We start from the raw sequence: 19,370 nt of genomic DNA on the forward strand, positions 1-19,370 counted from the left end.
GAAGATTCAAAGTTGTCCAGAGCCGAATTCTAGGGAGAATGTAATAATTCTAGGCAGTCTTATTACATCAGCAAGACCCAAGCAGTGTGATGCCCATGGATTTAGTCTGGAATAGCAAAGCATGACACTGACAGCCATACTACTGGCTGCAGGCATAAGGTTACTGTCTATTGGAATAAGTACACTGCTTTCCTGTCTTGTGTCCTTACCCACCATGCCCATCTTGCTCTGACCCCTGTACGCTCTGACTTACTATGAATGACCTTTTGCTGAGTCTAGGCTAATAATTTCCCTGGGCCTCAGTGTACCCATCTGTCTAATGAGAGTTGTAACAAGAAGCAGGTCAAGCAGGACCCTAAGATTGAGCTTTGTCCTTGTGGTCCCCAAAACTCATGAACTGGGGGACATATTCCTGTGTGCAAGCAGGGCTCCTGGACACAGAGACCACCTGCTTCTTCCTGGCTTTGTAGCAAGTAATGGAACTTTTCTGAACCTCAGTCTCTCCATCTGGAAAATAAGGGTAACAGGGTTTTAAGGTCTATTGTGTACTTCCTCTATGCCTGAGATCTGTGATTCTCACAGGAACCCTTAAAGGTTGGGAGCATGATGTTGATTTAGATGAGACAAATTGCGGTCCAGAGAAGGGAAATAACTTGCCCAAGAAAAACTAGCAAGTAAGCAGCAGAGCTGGAGATAAGCTCCGATAAGCTCCGTTCAGCCCAGAATCAAAGCCCATGAACACTCCTTCTCAGGCTTTGTGAAGGATTGGATGAGAGAGAGAGTGGTAAAGAGCTCCGCCAACGTTTTTGAGTTAAAGAATATCTATGTTTACGATGCAATTTTGAAAACCTGCTGTCACCCAGATGGATGATAGTTAGCATTATTCTCAGCAGGCAGGATGGCTGGACTGGGGTCCCACTTTGGAAAGTATAGGTTTTCTGATGGAAGTTTCCACAAAGGTACGTGATTCTATAGCTGCGATTCTACAGAAAGAGGCAGGGCCTGTCACTGGACACTTGCTACCATTCTCTTGTGGAGACATTCGCCTGCGCGAGACACCACTCAACTGCATGGAGTTCCCTGTTGCACTCAGTTCTCAGAATGAACCTCTGCTGAAGGTGCTCTTGTGATTCCCATTCTTTAGCTGGGACCCCATTGAGGTGCAAGGAGGTAAGGTAACCTTCCAGGGTGTCAGAGTTCCTTGCTGATTTGAGACCCCACCCTTCTATCCGTGGCCCAAGAGTGAGTTGCTCAGGGCTGGACCACCAGCGTTTACACAGCCTTGCCGGTTATCTCATCAGAGTGTCCTCTCTGGACACCCTGGCAGGTGTCCAGGCAAGTCCACTCTCTATCTTAGCAATGGAGAAACTGAGGCCCAGGAAGGAGGCTTTCCCTCCAGTGCCTCAGCCAACCCCGTCTGGAATGCTGGGTAGGGAAATGACGGGAAAGGCTTGCAAGAGTGACTGGATCCCTGCCAGCCAGGGATGTTGTGACCTCAGTGAGGGCCTGGCGGGCTTTCCTGCCAGGGAACTCAAGGTGGGGCAGGATGGGTAGGGAGTGAGGTCAGAGGGGAAGCAGGCCGGGAAGAGGAGAAGGCAAGTCTCCGGGGGCTTGTGGGGAGAGAGGAAGGGCGTTTGGATAGCTCAAGAGTGGGGCCTTGACCCAGGGATTACTTAGTAGGTTTAAACAGGGGCCATCTGGGAGTGTACAGCCTGGGGAGTCAGAGGTTCCTGAATGCAAATAATGACTTTGCTACTTATGAGAATGATGAATGTGGGCTAATGATTTCCCTGGGCCTCAGTGTCCCCATCTGTAGGACAGCCCAGTGGATATGTGGAGTGCTGCTTGGTTAGGTCCCGGCTCTCCCAATGACCAACGTAACCTAGGGCAAGTGATTCATCTCTGTGGGCTTCAGTGTCCTCATTTGTAAGACGAGCCTGATAATAACAGAACAGACCTCACAGGGGTGCCATGAGGATGAAGGCATCCGTCTGCACATGTAGAAGTGAATGGTTGGATGGAAGAAGGGTGGGGAAGTCTTCCCAGAAGTGGAGTTTTAGCTAGGCCTTGCAGGATGTGCAGAAGTTCCCTGGATAGAGAAGGTGGGAAGATAGAAAGATGAACTTGCACAAAGACTTGACCTTGAGAAAGCTTGCATGTGTAAGAAGAATACGGAGCAGTTTCACGAGGCTGCAAGTTTGGGGTAAGGGGTAAACACAAGGCTGCACATGGACATTGGGGCCAGATCTCAATTGGGCTGAGAATGCCATGCTGGGGATCTAGTAAGTGGGGAGTCTCTGTCAATATGGTGGTGGAATCACCCGGAGAACTTTATTTACTTATTTACTTTTGGTACTGAGGCTTGAACTCAGGGATGGTCTATCCCTGACCTATATCTCTAGCCTTTTTCATTTTTTAATTTTTGAGATAGGCTCTTGATAAGTTGCAGAGGCTGACCTCAAACTTTCCATCCTCTTGTTTTAGCCTCCAGAGCAACTGGGATGAAAAGCATGTGTCACCAGGCCTGGCCTGGGGCATTTTAAAATAATCCCTTTCTGTGATCAACCCAGCAATATTCGGAGGCAGTAAGTCTCAGGTGAGACCCAGAAATCTTCATTGTTTGAGGCTTCTTAGCAAATTCTGATACCCATCAGGTATGAAAACCATGGTGGGAGGGGGGGCGTGTCTAAGAAGGGATAGGCCCCACCGAGATGCCTTGCCCAGACCTCAAGATCTGAGCAGAGAGCTTGGTAAGAGGAGGAATGGGGAGAGGAAACTCTGACCCTCAGCCTTCCCCTCCTCTCCAGGGCAATCCCCCCACTCTGATGGCTACATATACTACCAGGGCTGCTCCTGGAGATGCTTCTTCCCTGTAGTCTGGCTCCAGCAGCTAGCCAGCCAGCCTTCCTTCCTTCCTTCCTTCCTTCCTTCCTTCCTTCCTTCCTTCCTTCCTTCCTTCCATTTTTGAACTCTTCCATCTTGTCTCAGGTCCTATATTGGACCTTGGAGGTTTGGTGAATCCAGTTCCAGATCCATCCCTCTCCCCCAAAGCTTTTGATCAGTCCTGGGTCCCTCAGCTCCCCTGCCATTGGGAATGTGGCTAAGTGCAAGAGGGTTGGGGCAGGAAATCCACCCAAGGGGCTCAAATAGCAGCATCAGGGCCCAACCGTCCAGCCTCCAGGCCCTATGGCTTCCTGGTCCCCTTTCTCCCCCATATACACACACCCATAGGCCTAATATCTTCTCCCATCCTGGCTCAGGACTTGCCTGGTCAACTCCCAGGCCTTGCCCCCTGTCAGGAGGGTCCTGGCACCTAAGGTCACAGTGAGCCTCAGCCCACCTTCCACCACCAGCCTACAAAGAAGACAAGAGTCTTGTGTAAGACTTGAGCAGCTCTTCCCAAGGGCAGGGTCCTGGAGCATTTCCTCACAGGGTAGCAAAAACAACAAACATGAGGAAATGACAGAGATTCCGGGGATTTCAGAGCACACAGCTCAGGTACAGGATGGATCCCTGCAGAGAGCTGGGGTTAGAAGCTCATGGGCAGCTTCCGTACCTTCCCCTTGGAGCCAGTTCTTTGTGTCTTCATGTTTGTTCTGTTCTTCTCTTTCATCAGAGTCCTTTGCCCACTTCAACTCCCAGTCCCTGCACTGTCACCAGATGCCCCTGTCTCATTCACTCATTCATTTTTTTTTTTCCTTCCTTCCTTTGATATACAGGGACTATGAGCCAGACACAGGGGAAGAGCCAGACTTCATGACTTTGCATGAAGTTCACAGTTGGGTGGGGAACAACCAAGGCAATGTAATTATTATCACCATAGACTTATGCGTAGAATGTTATAAAACCAGGGTGTTACCAGTGGAAGGTTGATTCTTGAAGAATGAGTAGGAATCTAAGGAGATCATGCCACACAGAGAATAATAAGGGCAAAGGCAGAGAGGTGTGAGACAGTGGTTTGCAATGACTAGAGCACAAGTAAGGTTCAAGGGATCAGAAGGCGTGGAGGCTGAGAGGTCAGCAGGGGCAAACCACAAGGGCCATGCATACTGCACGCAGGAACTTGAACTTTGTGTCTTAGGCAATGAGCAGCCATCAGGGGATGCGGTCGGGTTTGCCTTTAGAATCATCACGTGGAAGTTGGTTGGGGAATGAGCTGGAGAAGGGAAGCCAGGCAGAGCAGCCAGTAAGTATGAGCACCTCTCAGTGTAGGAGCCGAGGAGGGAGCGGGGCAGCGGGGCTATAGAGCTGGTCCCACTTGGGTAGATCGATGTTTTCAAGGATCAAGGTCAAAGGGAAACTGAGGCAGTCAGGAACTTTTGCGCTTTTGACTTGAACAGAGTCAGTTGCAGCTAAGACTGTGTCTAGGGATTTGGAAGGTCCACAGCAGGACCCCAACCCATACCTGGGAACCAGGGCAAAGTCCAGCCCTAGGGATGAGATCTTACCCTAGGCCATGTCAGATAGGGCCCTGATCCTGAAAATAAGAGGTTATAAGACAGAGAACTGAGGAAACCTATCTCTAAGCACATTTATGTCCTTGACCACTTTTCTTTTATGGCTACTGGTAAAGATGAATCACAGACACCCGAGGGCAGCTGGGCTATTTTTCTCACTGTGCCTAGTGTCCATCTTTCAAGGCTACCCTCAGGCTCTTCCTTTTGACTTCAGTTATCATCTGTTCCTGACCTGGGATTCAGGTCTGTCCTGCTCCTGGCTCCCAGCTTCGGGATAAACTCTGGCTTGGCTCCACTTGCTTAGGTGCCTCCCAGAGTAGGCCAACCTCCCCAGCGTCCCCAGAATGCAATCTCAGGGTGATGACTTAGGGGTACATGGACACCACAGCTCACTCCCTGAGCCCATTTGGCCCATGAGTCACTCATACAATAAATGTTTCTTTAAACATCCACGATGTGCCAGTCCCAGGACGGAGAGCTGGACTCACAGGGTTGAATCAGGTGGCTCACAGTTCATTGGAGACGAACACCTTCAACACAATCCAACCTATTAAAACATCACACAACACAGCACAACTCAGTGTGACTCAACACATCTCAACACCAGATGCAAGGCCTCAGGTCTGCCTTCCAGCCCTTGGGGCCTCCACTGGAGAAAAAGCAGTTCGCAGGCAAAGGGGCTATGAGTACCCAGCAGGGAAGGAGATGCTTCTTGAGATGTCACAGTAGAGGAAAGAGGCTCTACTGTCAGGTCTGTAGGCTTCTGTCCTGCTGCTTCAGTCCTGGACTAATGACTTAATTCTCTGGGCCTCAGTTTCCACATCTACCAGCGGCCGTGAACAATAGTGTGTATCTTGTAGGGCTTAATGGAAACAGAACATGCAAGGTACCCCGCATCTGTGCCTGGAATGTGGGACACACAATGACATTGGCTTTGGTGGTAGTGCTTGCTTTAGAATTATAAAACTCTGGATTCCTGGAGTCAGTAAAATGTAGAGTCATAGAAACCTAGGCTCTTAGGACCTTGAACACAGAACCTAAACAGAACAGAGCCCAAATGTTAGCTAGGGGGTAATGTTAGCTAGGAAGGTGGAGATTTCCCTGTCCCTTCAGATGGAGGTGAAATTTCCTCTAATGCTTTGGGGTCCATACCTGTCATGTGCAGTTGCTCAGGTTGATTATTCTGCTTCTCTAGAGAAGGCCACTCACAAAGACTCCCGTGTGAATGGAGTGCCCAGGTGCCATATGATCTGTACCACCTCTTTTTCCCAGAGAAAGCCTGCTAAATCCCTGGTAGCTCTGTTTCCAGCAAAACATGTTGACTTTTCTGTGAACCACATTGATCTGAATATGATGAAACTATCTCTTAGATTTCATATTTTAAAAAATATAATAAAATAAAATTATTTCCTCCAAGCATTCTTGAGAGTAGGCTGAGCAGAAGTTTTGGAATGTTCCAGAGAAGAATCACATCCTATGAAGTCTATCACTGTCCAGATGGTACAATGGGATGTGTGGTCCCACATCCCCCACCTTAACCTCTCACTCCTGCCCCCTAATTTGCTCCTTGGGGCCCAAGGCTTTATCTATCCCTGGCTCTTGGTAGGTCTCTGCTTAAAGTCTTTATCAAAGCATTTCCCCATCAAAGGTAGTTCCTTCTCTTCTTAAGTATTTTGGGCCATATGCCTAGGTAGTAATTTTTTAAAAAATATTTATGTTTTAGTTTTAGGTGGACACAATATATTTTATTTTAATTTGGTGCTGAGGATCGAACCCAGTGCCTCATGCATGCTAGGTGAACACTCTACCACTGAGCCTCAACCCCAGGCTCTAGTTAGTAATTTTTTAATACCTCATCACATTTAGTAGCACTTATAAAACCTAAGACTCTCAGAACATTAAAATCAAATCATCTCCCCAGGTGTGGCAGCACAGGCCTGTAATCCCAGTGACCTGGGAGGCTGAGGCAGGAGGATCATAAATTCCAAGCCAGCCTTAGCAAGTTAGCAAGAACTTAAGCAACTTAGCAAGCACCTGTCTCAAAACATAATATAAAAAGGGCTGGGGATGTAGCTCAGGGTTAAGTGCCCCTGGTTGCAATCCCCAATGATCTAACCCCCATCAAATCATCTCAGAATAAGAATTTTGGAATAATCTATAGGTGAAGGATCTCAGTTCTAAGAACTATGGAGAATTTTAGGATCCCCCAAAATCTTAACAATGGGAAGGAGTCAGAAGAGGTCATTGAGTCCTCACCTTGTTCCACACAGGTATCCACTCTAAAACATTGGAAGTACCTACTTGGACTGTCTCGACTTAAATCTGGCTCTCATTCCCTCACCAGATGATCCGTTCCACCTTGAGATTATTTATCTAGTACCTGTGGAAATGATTAAAGAGGCCCTTAACTTTCTTCTGTTCTTGTAACAGAAGGTGGACTTCAACTCAAGGTATGCCGAGATTTTTAAAGCAGTGACAGTTGGGAAAATGCAATAACCTGGTTAGATTGGAGAGCAGGGACCTGAGCAGTCCAAGGAGTGGAGCGGGGCGGTGGCTGCCATATGTTGATAAATTATATTTTCAATTTATTTAGTTCAAAACATTTTTAAGGGCTGGGGATATGGCTCAGTGGTACTGTGCTTGCCTAGCATGAGCAAGGCCCTGGGTTGGTTCCCCAGTACCACCAAATAAACCATTTTAAAATTTCTCTTGAGATTTCTTCTTTGATCCAAATGGTATTTAGAAATGTGTTGTTAAATCTACAAGTATTGGAGCTGGGGATGGGGCTCAAGCGGTAGCGGGCTCGCCTGGCATGCGTGCTGCCCGAGTTCGATCCTCAGCACCACATACCAACAAAGATGTTGTGCCCGCCGAAAACTAAAATAAATAAATAAATATTAAAAAATTCTCTCTCTCTCTCTCTCACTCTCTCTTTAAAAAAAAAAATCTACAAGTATTTTCCAACTATCTTCTGTTGTTGCTGTCTTAGTTTAATTCCACTGAGGTCTAAGAGCAGACATTTTGGTATGATTTCTATTATTTTAAATTTGTCAGCTATGTTTTATGGCCCAGAATGTGGTTTGTCTTATTGATTGTTCCACAAGAACTTGAGCAGAATGTGTATTCTGCTGTTGTTGGCTGGAGTATTCTGCTTACACCAATTATAGCCAGTTGATTTATAGTGCTGTTGATTGACCTATCCTCACTTATGTTCTGATTTGCTGGGTCTGCCCATTTCTGAGATAGATGTTGACGCCTCCAACTAGGTGGGTTCATCTATTTCTCCTTATAATGCTGACAATTTTTACCTCTTACATTTTGATGTTGTGTTGTTAGGCATATATACTTTAGAGATGGTTGTTTTCTTGGAGAATTGACCTTTCTTCACTATGTAATGCCACTTTTAATCTCTGTTACTTTCCTTGCTTTAAAGTTTACTCTGAAATTAACATAGCTACTCCTACTTTCTTTTAAGTGTTAACCTGATTAGTGTTAGCTCTTTTTTGTTTATGTATGTCTTTATATTTAAAGTGGGTTTCATGTGGACAAGACAAAATTGGATCTTGTTCTTTGATCTACTCTGACCATCTCTTCTTAAATTTGTTTATTAATTTATAAAAATTCTGTTTAATTAATAAAATTAACAATTTAATAAAAATTCTGGGTTTTAATTTGACTATTGATGTTTAAAGTGATTGATACAATTTGATTTGTACATTCCATGTTTGTTACTATTCATTGATTTTATATTTTCATTCTTTCTTTTTGTTTTCAACACTTATCTATCCTTACTCATGTTATGTATGTGGTCTTAATTGGACACTTGATATGACTCAATTTTCTGTCCTTTCTTAGCATATGAAGTTATTTTACTTTTTAGAAAATGATTGCCCTAAAATTTGCAACAAGTATACACCATAATAACCACTTAATAGTAAGGATGGATTCTGAGAAATGTGTTGTTGGCAACTTTAGGGTTGTGTACACTGTCATACAAGCTAAGACAGCATGACATCATGACATCACTAGTCAATATAATCTTATGGGATCACCATCATATAATTGGTCTGTTAGTGACTGAAATATCATATGCAGCGTGTGACAGTACAATTAATATAAGATCACTTTAAAATGACACTATTCTACTTCTTAATTCAGTAGTCACTCCTTATTAATGGCTTTGCTATCTGCTGTATTAGTTCTATGCTGTCAACTACAGTCCAAAAACATTTAATAGACAATTCCAGATATAAACAATTCATAATTTTTAAATTGCATCCTCTTCTGAGTAGCATGATGATATCTCATCCTGTCCTGCTTCAGCTGCAAGATTAATCATTCCTTTGTCCAGTATGTCTACATAGTATATGCTACCCTCCCATTAGTCACTTAGTGGTCATCTCAGTTATCAAATCATCTGTCACGGTATTCTGGTGCTTATATATAGGATTCAATACCAGTGCCTCAGCATCAGGCTTCCACTGGAGGTCTTGGAACATATCCCCTGTGGAAAAGGAGAAACTACTATAAGAAAATATTCCTAATTCCTCGCTCCTGTCCCTTGTTTTATTATATAAGCTATAATTATAAATTTTTTGCTATTATTATTTTGGATGTTATGTTGGATCAATTAAGAACGAGAAAAACAAAATTGTGAAAGAAAGCAGAGAAGTAAACACTTACCTATAGGGCTGGGGATGTAGTTCAGTGGTAGAGAGCTTGCATAGTGTCCACAGGGCCCTGGATTTGATCCCTAGTAACCTCCAAACCCCCCTCCCACCCACCCCCCAAAAACCCTCTAAACCCAAAAACTTGCTTATGGAAATAGAGGTGCAGCCCAGTGGTAGAACTTGAAATTGAACTTACCTATAGAGGAGCAAAAATGAGAATTACATCAACTTCTTAGAAACCAAGCAAGAAGAGAATGAAGTGAAATATTTAGTGTTGAGGAAAAAAAAAAACACTTTAAAAATTAGCATTTGGTATCCTGTAAAATTTTCTCAATTCCACAACACATACACTAAAATTAAAATATACAGAGAAGATTAGCATGGACCCTGAGCAAGGATAACATGCAAATTTGTGAAGTAATCCACATTTTAAATTACAGTTAGATAAGAGGAATGAACTTCAAGAGATCTATTCTACAACCAAGTTACTATAGATAATGATGTTATATTGTAATTCTGAAAAATGTAGAGAATGGATGCAGAGCACTCTCACCACAAAAATGGTAACTATGTGTGGCAGTATATTTAATTGGCTGAATCTGATCATTCTACAATGTATATGTACACTTCAAAACACCATATTGAACCAGGAGCTACGGCACAGCGACTCAGGAGGCTGAGGCAGGAGGATCACAAGTTCAAAGCCAGTCTCAGCAAATCATTAAAGACCTAAGCAACTTAGCAAGACCCGGTCTCAAAATTTAAAAAAAAATAAATAAAATAAATAAATAAATAAATAAATTTAAAAGTACTGAGGGTTTGGCTCAGTGGTTAAGTGCCCCGGGGCTCAATCCTTGGTTTAAAAAAAACAAAAAACAAAAACCAACTTATTTGTCAATTAAAAGAGATCAATAAAAATAAAGGTTATTTTTTTTTTTACTTATTTCTTCTTTACTGTTTTTCCTCTCCTTTTGTTGATCTGACTTTCCAACTTCTATCATTTTCTGTCTCTCTGAACAACTTCTTTATACATTTCTTGCAAGACAGGTCTACTAGCAACAAATGTCCTCATTTTTATTTGTCTGAGAATTTTCTTATTCCTCCATCACTTTTGAAGGAAAACTTGCAGGATTCAGAATACTAGGTTTGTGGGGTTTTCTTCTTAATACTTTAAATATGTCACTTCACTCTCTTCTTGCTGTCTTGGTTTCTGGGACATCAGGTGTAGTGCTTATCTTTGCTCCTGTGAAAGTATAACCCCTTCCCCCATCCCCTGCTTTCTTTCAAGATATTTTCTTTACCTTTAATTTATGTGGTGTGAATATGATATGGATGTGTATAGTTTTGTTTGGGTTTTGGCATTGATCCTGCTTGGTGATCTCTGAGCTTCTTGGATCTGTGGTTTGGTGTCTGGGATTAATTTTGTGAAATTCTCAATTATCACTCCTTCAAATATTTCTGCTCTTTCTTTCTTTTCCTTTAGATATTCTCATCTTGCCTATGGGATACCTTCTGTAGTTGTTCCACAGTTCTTGGATATATTCTCTCTCTCTCTCTCTCTCTCTCTCTCTCTCTCTCTCTCTCTCTCTCTCTTCTCCTGTTTGCATTTCAGTTTTGAAAGTTTCTCCCGACAGATCCTCAGTCTTGGAGACCCTCTTGAGACCCTCAGCTGTGTCCAGTTTGCTCAGGAGCCTATCAGGGGTTCTCTTCATTTCTATTAGAGTTTGGATCTCATTTCTCTTTGATTCTTTCTTGAATGTCTATCTCTCTGCTTACATTGCTCATTTGTTCTTGCATGGTGTCTAATTTTTTGCATTAGAGCCCTTAGTATATTCCAATAGTTGTTTTAAATTCCCAGGAGAAAACTTCTAGCATCCTGTCATATCTGGCTTTTGTTGTGATTCTTGCTGTTTCTTCAAACTGATTTTGGTCTTTAGTTTGGAATTTTGTTGTTGTTTTTCAAAAAAGCTGCGCATGACGTATTTGGTCAAAGGAATTCCAATTAAAATAAGCTTTCAGTGATGCAGTGGTTAGGTGCGAGTGTGGGGAAACTCAGTCCTTTGGGGAGCCTTGGTTGTGAGCTCCCCCAGTGCTTCTCAGTTTCCCCCTCCCCTTGTGGGACAAGATGACTAGAGGGGGGCTAGGGTTGGCTTTTTCCCTTCCCCCAGGTCAAGTTAGATTCTGGTAAAACCCCAGAAAATTCTGGTCTGATAAAATAGTTTCTTTGGAGAGTAAGTCTTGTTATGAAGAACAGGGTGCTCTGGCATATTTCAAAATGATCGTTCTTCTCATTCCCCTTGCTGGAAGCAGGAGAGGATCATTCTCTGACATTCACTGTAAGGACCTACCAGAGATTCCAAAGATAAAATTCACAAACAGTTGGCCCCCTTATAACAGGATCTTCTTGGAGCTTCTAATTCTCAGATTTTCCCACACTGAACCTCCAGCAAGTCTTCAACGATAGTTTAGGTTTCCCTAATCCAGTACTGGTTCCAGTGGAGATTTCTGCTTGTTCCCATTCCAGTAAGTCCTGGTTCTCTGTATCTAACTGTTCTTTACTTTTTAAGACAATAATTTTCCCTGTGACCTCATTTCTCTGATGGCTCTGGAAGAGTTGTTGATTTTTCAGTGTGTTCCACTTTTTATTTGTGGTTAGGGCAGAATGACAACTTCCCAACTCCTTATATGTCTGATTGGAAATTAGAAGTCTTACTCTTGCTACCAAGTATTTAACACTTGTGTCAAAATAAGTACTTTAAAATATTATCTCGGGCTGGGATTGTGGCTCAGTGGTAGAGCACTTGCCTAGCATGAGTGAGGCACTGGGTTTGATTGCGGCACCACATAAAAAAAATATTATCTCATGCTGGGTGCCGTGGCCCAGGCCTATAATCCCATCGGCTTGGGAGGTTGAGGATTGGGAGGATTTCAAGTTCAAAGCCAGCGGCAGCAAAAGTGAGATGTTAAGCAACTCAGTAAGACCCTGTCTCTAAAGAGAATACAAAATAGGGCTGGGGATGTGGCTCAGTGGTAGAGTGCCCCTGAGTTCAATCCCCAGTACCCCTTCCCTGCAAAAATTATCTCATTTAATCTTCACATCAATTCCCTGAAATAATACTATTACCCCATTCTGTAGAAGTGATTCTTCTGACTCAGCAAGAATGAAGAGATTCTTTCAGGATCACACAGAAACAGGATTTGAACCTCAATCTGTTTATGATTTGCCTATCACCCTGCTTCTCAGAACTAAGCAGATTTGGGATAGGGCTTGAGGCTCAGAAGAAGACACAAGCCTGAAACAGAGTCAGGAGCCCTGGTCAAAATGGCGGAAGAGACTAAGAAGGTTCTCCGGACTCATTCTTGGCAGGCCATCCACCAGTCACCAGATTCTTCCCTTTCCCTGTTGTGTCATCTTGGGCAAGCCATTTTCTCCCTTCTAGACCCAAACAGGCAACTCTCAGCCTTGGCAAATGGTAACTGCTCAAAAGAAATGGAAGTTTGTCTTGTTGTTTCTAGGTGGTGGTTAATGTTGCCAGCCAGGAGGCTGCAGGTGCCAATTTCCCTCCAGCCCTGGTCAGGTGAGACCCGTAACTGGAGAAGTCGGGGCTGTCAGAGGAAGGCATCTTGACCCCAGCCAGGATGCTGGTGGAGGTGGAAGTGTTGGAACCTCAGTGAGAGTCATTCTGCTAACAAAGTTATAGTGAGATGTACCCACTCTGGCTTCCCACAGGACATGCTGGTTACCTCTTGACCCTGACTGCTGATCTGGTTGGCACCCACTGCTTGAGAGCCTGAGAGCACAGAAGGACTGATACCACTGATCCTTCTGTGGAGCCAGGTGTGACAGCTGGTACAAAGGAGAAAAAATATTGCAGCTCCAGCTCAGAGTCAACTCTAACACTTCCTGACCAACCCTAATGCCAACGCTGATGCCAGCAACTTCTGCTTCTGGTCAGGATGGAGTAAGAGGTTTATCCTCCCACCTGAAACAACTGAAAACAAACAAAAAAAACAAAACAGATTGAAGGAGTGGCACTCAAGACATTTCACATTGGGCAATGGAGAGAAGGGAAGGAAAACAAGGTGATGTCTAAGAGTGACTTACCACCTAGAGCAAGATCCCAGGCCATGGCCCAGAGGTAGGGGAACTCAGGCAGTGCCGTCTCTCTGAATGGACAAGATAGATGACTGGGAGTCAGGGAGAAACCAAAGAGGCTAGAGTTTGTAGGGCAGAATGTTGGAGAGATGAGAGCTGCAGAGAAAGAGCTCTGGAGATATGAAGCTTCCTTTCAACTAATCAGTTGAGTATTGATCAGCCAGGATTGCCTGAGGCTAGGGAAAGAACCCCTCAAAACAGTAAGAGGGAACAGTGCTCCAAGCTCACACAGGGTGAGAAACAGCTGACTTTTGATAGCTAGAGCAAAAAGCCTCTTAATTCAAGGGGAATCAATTAGAGTACTAAGAAGGGTCTTGGCTGAGTAGTGGAGAAAAATTAACCCTCTGCTAAATCCAACTCTGGTCCCCGCTAAGAAGAGATCAAATCGTTTCCAAGTAACTTTATTACTTCTCAGAACACACTTAAGATTCTTTTGAGAAATATAAAAATAAATAAGATCCAACAAGTTAAAATTCACAAATGTTGGGCATTAAGTCAGTAGTTACCAGGAATGTGAAGAAGCAAGAAGACACTACCCACAAATAAGATTAATTAATCAGTCCATTGACACTGCTCCAGAAATGACATCGATAGTAAAATCAGTAGGCAATAACATTAAAATGGTTATTATGATGATATTTCTACTGATTATAAGCTAGGAAAAAAAAAAGAAGATTGACTATGTAGAGACGTGGACATTTTTTAAAAGACCCAAAGAAAACTTTTGGAGATAAGATGAAAAAACACAGTGTCTGAGATGAAAAATACAATGGATAGAAATAATGAAAGATTAAACACTGCCGAAGAGATTCATGAACTTGAAGGCAAATTATAGAAACTACACAAAATGAAAAACACAGAGAAAAAGTCTTCCCCCCACAACAATATTTCAGTGAAGAGCAAGACAACTCCAAACATATAAATTGCTAGTGCAATAAAATAAATAAATAATTGGTAACTAAGATTGCAAAGGAAGACTTACAACTGCTTTTATTTACACACCACATGATTGCCTATGTGGAAAATCCCATGGAGTCCACACACACACACACACACACACACACACAAATGCTAGAATCAGTGAGTTTAGCAAGGATGTAGGCTATAAGATAAATGTACCAAAAAGTCAATTATGGGGCTGGGGTGTGGCTCAGTGATAGAGCTTTTGGCTAATGTGTGTGAGTTCCTGGGTTAAATCATAGCACTTCAAAATAATAAAAATAAAAATAAATAATCCAAAATAAAAACTCAATTATGTTTTTTACCTATTAGCAACAATCTAAAATTGAAATTTTAAAAAAATTAATGGCATCAAAATATAAAATAGTTAGGATAAATCTGATACAATATGGGTAAGACCTGGACACTAAAATGATAAAATACGGGTGAGATAAAACAGCACTGTCTATAAAAGAAAAATTAATCAATTTGATTTTATCAAATTTAAAACTTAATTTTCTTCGGAAGATATTGTTAAGAAAATGAAGATGCTGCACCTAATTAAGCCGACTGGGTTACTTTATTTGTGGTGGCCCAGTGTGCAGTGGCTGCAGACAGCAATCTCCTAGCCTGTTGCTTGTATGGGTTGCCTTAAGGGACCTTGGAAACAGCACTTTCTGTAGATATTCATATTTCTGATCTCATGATGTTCCTAATCTTGGCTCCAGACAGGTATGCGTGGTGCCTTTGGGAAACCCCAAAGCACAATGGCCAGGGTTCACACTGGCCAAGTCACCATGTCTATCTGCACCAAACTGTAGGACAAGGACATGTGATTGAGGCCCTATGCAGGGCCAACTTCAAATTCTCCCTGGTAGCCAGAAAGATTTACATCTCAAAGAAGTGGGGCTTTATCAAGTTAAATGCTGATGAATTTGAAGACATGGTGACTGAGAAGAGGCTCATTTCTTATGGCTGTGGGGTCAAATATATCCCCAATTGTGGTCCCCTGGACAAGTGGCAGGCCCTGAACTCATGAGGGCTTCCACTGTACTGACCCCCTCTTAATCTCACATACACCAATAAATCCTGTATTGTATATATAAAAAAAAAAAGCAAGAAAAAAATGATAAGTCACAAACTGAGAGGAAAAAAGAATCACACATCTGGCAAGGGATTTGTTTTCCGACTAGAACTCAGCATTAAGAAAACAAACAACCCAATAATAATATGGGCAATGATTTATTTATTTATTTATTTTTAAAGAGAGAGTGAGAGAGAATTTTTAATATTTATTTTTTAGTTCTCGGTGGACACAACATCTTTGTTGGTATGCGGTGCTGAGGATCAAACCCAGGCCGCACGCATGCCAGGCAAGCGCGCTACCGCTTGAGCCACATCCCCAGCCCCATGGGCAATGATTTCAACAGACACTTCACCAAAGAAAATATATGGATGCTAATAAGAACATGAAAAAAAGCTTGATATCCTAGTTGTTAGGAAAATGCAAATTAAAACTTAAAGTGATGCCACTACACATCTATTGGAATGTCTAATATTGAAAAGATTGATCATATCAAATGTTGGGGAAGATGCGGGACAAGTAGAGTTCTCATAAAGGCTGGTGGTGATGAAATGGCGTAATGAAATGGCATAACTTCTTTGGAAAAACAGTTTGATGATTTCTTAAAAAGTCAAACATACACTTAGCATATTATTCCACTCCTAATTATTTACCCGAGGGAAAAGACTGCATTACAAAAGCTTGTACATAAATATTTATAGCACCTTCATTGGTAATAACTAAACACTGGAAGTAATCCAGATCCCAGGGCTATGGAAATAGGATAAGCTATTAACCTAGGGATTACTTAGCAGAAGGCTTAAACAGAGGCACAGGGAGTGTGGAACACTGGAGTCGGAGGCTTCTGGGTGCTTCTGTTACTTATGAGGACAGTGAGTTTGTAGAAATGACGTTCTAGACCCTCAGAGTTCTCATCTTTGAGAGGGCCTGATAATAACAGACCCACCTCACAGTCCTGTCTGGAAGATGAAAGGGTCTAGAAGCACATGCCAAGGCTCAGAGCAGGCTTTTCCCTGTCTTTGCTTCCATTCCCACTCTCACCACTGTCATCACCATCACCATCATCAACAGCAACACTGGGGAATGCCTTTCTTGGGGTGCAAGCTTGATCTAATGGGTGGGGAGGGCCTATTGTTTCATATGGCAGAATCACTAGGGGCACTCAAAAATAAGACCATTCCATGGCACCAGCCAGTAATACTCTGAGCCAGTGTTTCTCACTCCCTAGCACCAGAAGTAAGTTAGATTGGTTTCAGTCAATCCACATTGTCCACCCTCTATCTACAGCCAGGTGTCTAGGGTTGTCTCTGAACCAAATCAGAGCCAGGGGAAAGCAAGGAATATTCCAGAGAAAGACAACTGGTTCATCCTCCTCTTCCTCCTCCTTCTCTTTCTCCTCCTCCTCCTTCTTTTTTTCATTGCGTAACTGCTATCAGGGAGATTCTTTTTTGTGGAAAGATACGGAAAGAGCAGGGAGTCTTTCTTTTAGCAGAATGGTGACGGTTGATGGGAAGAATGGGCCTGATACTGCAGAGATCAGAGTGGATCAAGGGAGACATTCTTCCCCATTCTTTTATTTTTATTATTATTTTTTTTTAAATATGGACTGGTTCATGGAATTTGCATGTTACCCTTGCGCAGGGACTGTAGCTAATCTCTGTGTTGTGCCAATTTTAATATATGTGTTGCTGACGTGAGCCACTTCCCTGTTCTTTATGATATTGTTTGAGCCACCCGAAGCCAAGGAATAATCTTTTTCCTACCATGTTTTCATTCATTTATTTGACCAATACATACTATATGTGTTAGACACGGTTCTAGGAGTAAGTTGAATTACAGTTTCTGTGATCATAATCCTAAATCTAGTCTTAACCTCTTAGTCATGAACCAGAACTTTGACCCTTTTCTAGTGAAAAGCTTGTAGTGGCAAGAAACAAAGGGCCAGCCACTCACGCTGACTCAGTCAGAGGGGCATTAATGTAAGAATCTGCATGGGGCACAGAGTGAAATCCCAGAGGTATTATGAAGAGCCTCCCAACAATGGGCCTCGTGAGGTCTAGATGGAGGGGCCCCTAATGTTGAGGAGTCCAGTCCCTCCCTAATCAGCAGATGTGTAGTGTGTCTGCGACCTACTGTCTCGGGTTCTAAACATCAAACATCCCAACTGACAAAAAGACCCTTCATTGATTTTATTTCCTACACCAATTCTCTGACCACCTCTATAGATCTCTAATAGGTCATTTTCATGGTGAACAAATGCTATAACCCCTAAATAGATCCTAAATATTTTATTGGACTAATACAGTAAACTTTTTCAAATGAATAGTCTTAGAACTTTTAAGGAATTTTCTGCTTGAAAGTGCTTAAGTATGCTTTCTATTCCTAGCTGAACTTTTTTTATTTATGGCCATTCTAGTGAATGTATATTGGTATTTATTGTGTTTTAAGTTTGCATTCTCTAATGACTAATGATGTTAAGAATCTTTTTATGGCTAGGTGTGGTGGTGCATGCCTGTAAATCCAACAACGCAGGACACTGAGGCAGGAGGATCACAAGTTCCAGGCCAGTCTGGGCAATTTAACAAGACCCTGTCTCAAAATTTAAAACATAGAGGGGTGGTGGGACAGTGAGGAAGTAGCTCAGTGGTAGAATGCCCCTGGGTTCAATCCCCATGTGTGTGTGTGTGTGTGTGTGTGTGTGTGCGCACACACACACAATCTTTTATGTACTCATTGGCCATTCATATTTGTATTTTTTGGTAAAGTATCTGCCCTAATATTTTACTTATTTAAAAAATTGGTTGTTTTCTCATTATTGAGTTGTAAGAGATCTTTATATATTCTGGATTTTATAATACATAATATATAACAATATGTATTTTACAAATGTTTCACCCACCTATGGCTTACCTTTTTGTCTTTTTAAAAAATGATATCTTTCAAAGAACAGAATTTCTTTCTTTCTTTCTTTCTTTCTTTCTTTCTTTCTTTCTTTCTTTCTTTCTTTCTTTCTTTCTTTCTTTCTTTCTTTCTTTCTTTCTTTTTTTAGTACTGGGGATTAAACCAGAGGCGCTTAACCACTGAGCCACATCCTCAGCCCTGACCTTTAACTTGCAATCCTCCAGTCTAAGCCTCTCAAGCCACTGGGATTATAGGTGTGCACCATTGTGCCAGACTAAGTCTTTCATTTTGATGAAGTCTAATTTATCAAATTTTTTTTTTAAATGTATGGTGACTTTTGTGTCCTAGTCTAAGTCTTTGCTTGGCCCAGGGTTTCTCAACCTCAGCAAAACTGGGACGCTGTGCTCAGATAATTCTTGTTTTTGTTTTTTATGGGAAAATACCCTGGGTTACAGTGGTCTTTCTGTATCCACGAAGACTGATTCCTGGATCCCCTTGGACAGCCTGATCCTAGATGCTCAAGTCCATTATTTAAAATGGTGTTATATAGTATTTGTATATAGCCAATGAGCATCTTCCCATATAAAGTCATCTCTAGATTTACTTCTAATACCTAAAACAGTGTAAATGCTGAGTGAGTATATTATGCTATATTGTTTAGAAGTAATGACAAGAAAAAAGTCTGTACATGCTCAGTAGAAGTGCAATTTATTTTCTGAATATTTTCGATCTGTGAGTGGTTGACTCCATGGATGTAGAACAAATAGATATGGAGGACTGGCAGTAGTTTAGAATATTTAGCAGCAGCCTATCTGGGAGAATTGGTAGCTGTGAGGTAGGCAAACTTATGGAGAGTCCATGGCTGATGTGATGCCTGGCGCTGTGGCTCACACATAATCTCATGAGAGCCTCTGAGCCAGAACCACCCATTAAGCTGCTCCTGAATGCCTGGTCTATGGAAACTGAGGTAATACATGCTTGTTTTAAACCACTAAATTTCGGATAACTGATGATATAGCAATAGATAACTAATACAGACATCTCCAATATATTTTGTTAAATGTACCATTAAATATTTTAATGTTTTTATGTGATTTTTAAAGCCGGGTGCAGTGGCATACTGTAATCCTAGCAACGTGGGAGGCTGAGGCAGGAGCATTGCA

At 42.3% G+C, this 19,370-nt stretch overlaps 1 long non-coding RNA gene, 2 other non-coding genes and 1 pseudogene across 4 annotated transcripts in view; 3 read left to right on the forward strand and 1 right to left on the reverse strand.

Annotated features, from left to right (window-relative positions):
• The first annotated feature begins 739 nt into the window (after positions 1-739).
• LOC144368019 (uncharacterized) overlaps positions 740-19,370 on the forward strand; it is a 40,583-nt gene continuing 21,952 nt past the window's right edge. Inside the window, exons 1-3 of one of the 2 annotated variants that reach the window (XR_013427739.1) lie at positions 740-1,170; positions 2,485-2,596; positions 6,728-6,907. This is a non-coding gene — a long non-coding RNA (uncharacterized LOC144368019). The remainder of the gene's footprint in view (positions 1,171-2,484; positions 2,597-6,727; positions 6,908-19,370) is intronic. The other variant, XR_013427738.1, reaches the window with a different exon arrangement.
• On the forward strand, positions 9,452-9,559 carry LOC120891009 (U6 spliceosomal RNA). The gene has a single exon (XR_005735449.1). It is a non-coding gene; the product is annotated as a U6 spliceosomal RNA (small nuclear RNA).
• On the forward strand, positions 14,774-14,895 carry LOC120891055 (small nucleolar RNA SNORA70; annotated as a pseudogene).
• On the reverse strand, positions 16,902-17,008 carry LOC120891042 (U6 spliceosomal RNA). Its single transcript, XR_005735476.2, has one exon. It is a non-coding gene; the product is annotated as a U6 spliceosomal RNA (small nuclear RNA).

Source organism: Ictidomys tridecemlineatus, chromosome 11 (assembly GCF_052094955.1).
Source record: "Ictidomys tridecemlineatus isolate mIctTri1 chromosome 11, mIctTri1.hap1, whole genome shotgun sequence".
Taxonomy (NCBI): Eukaryota; Metazoa; Chordata; class Mammalia; order Rodentia; family Sciuridae; genus Ictidomys; species Ictidomys tridecemlineatus.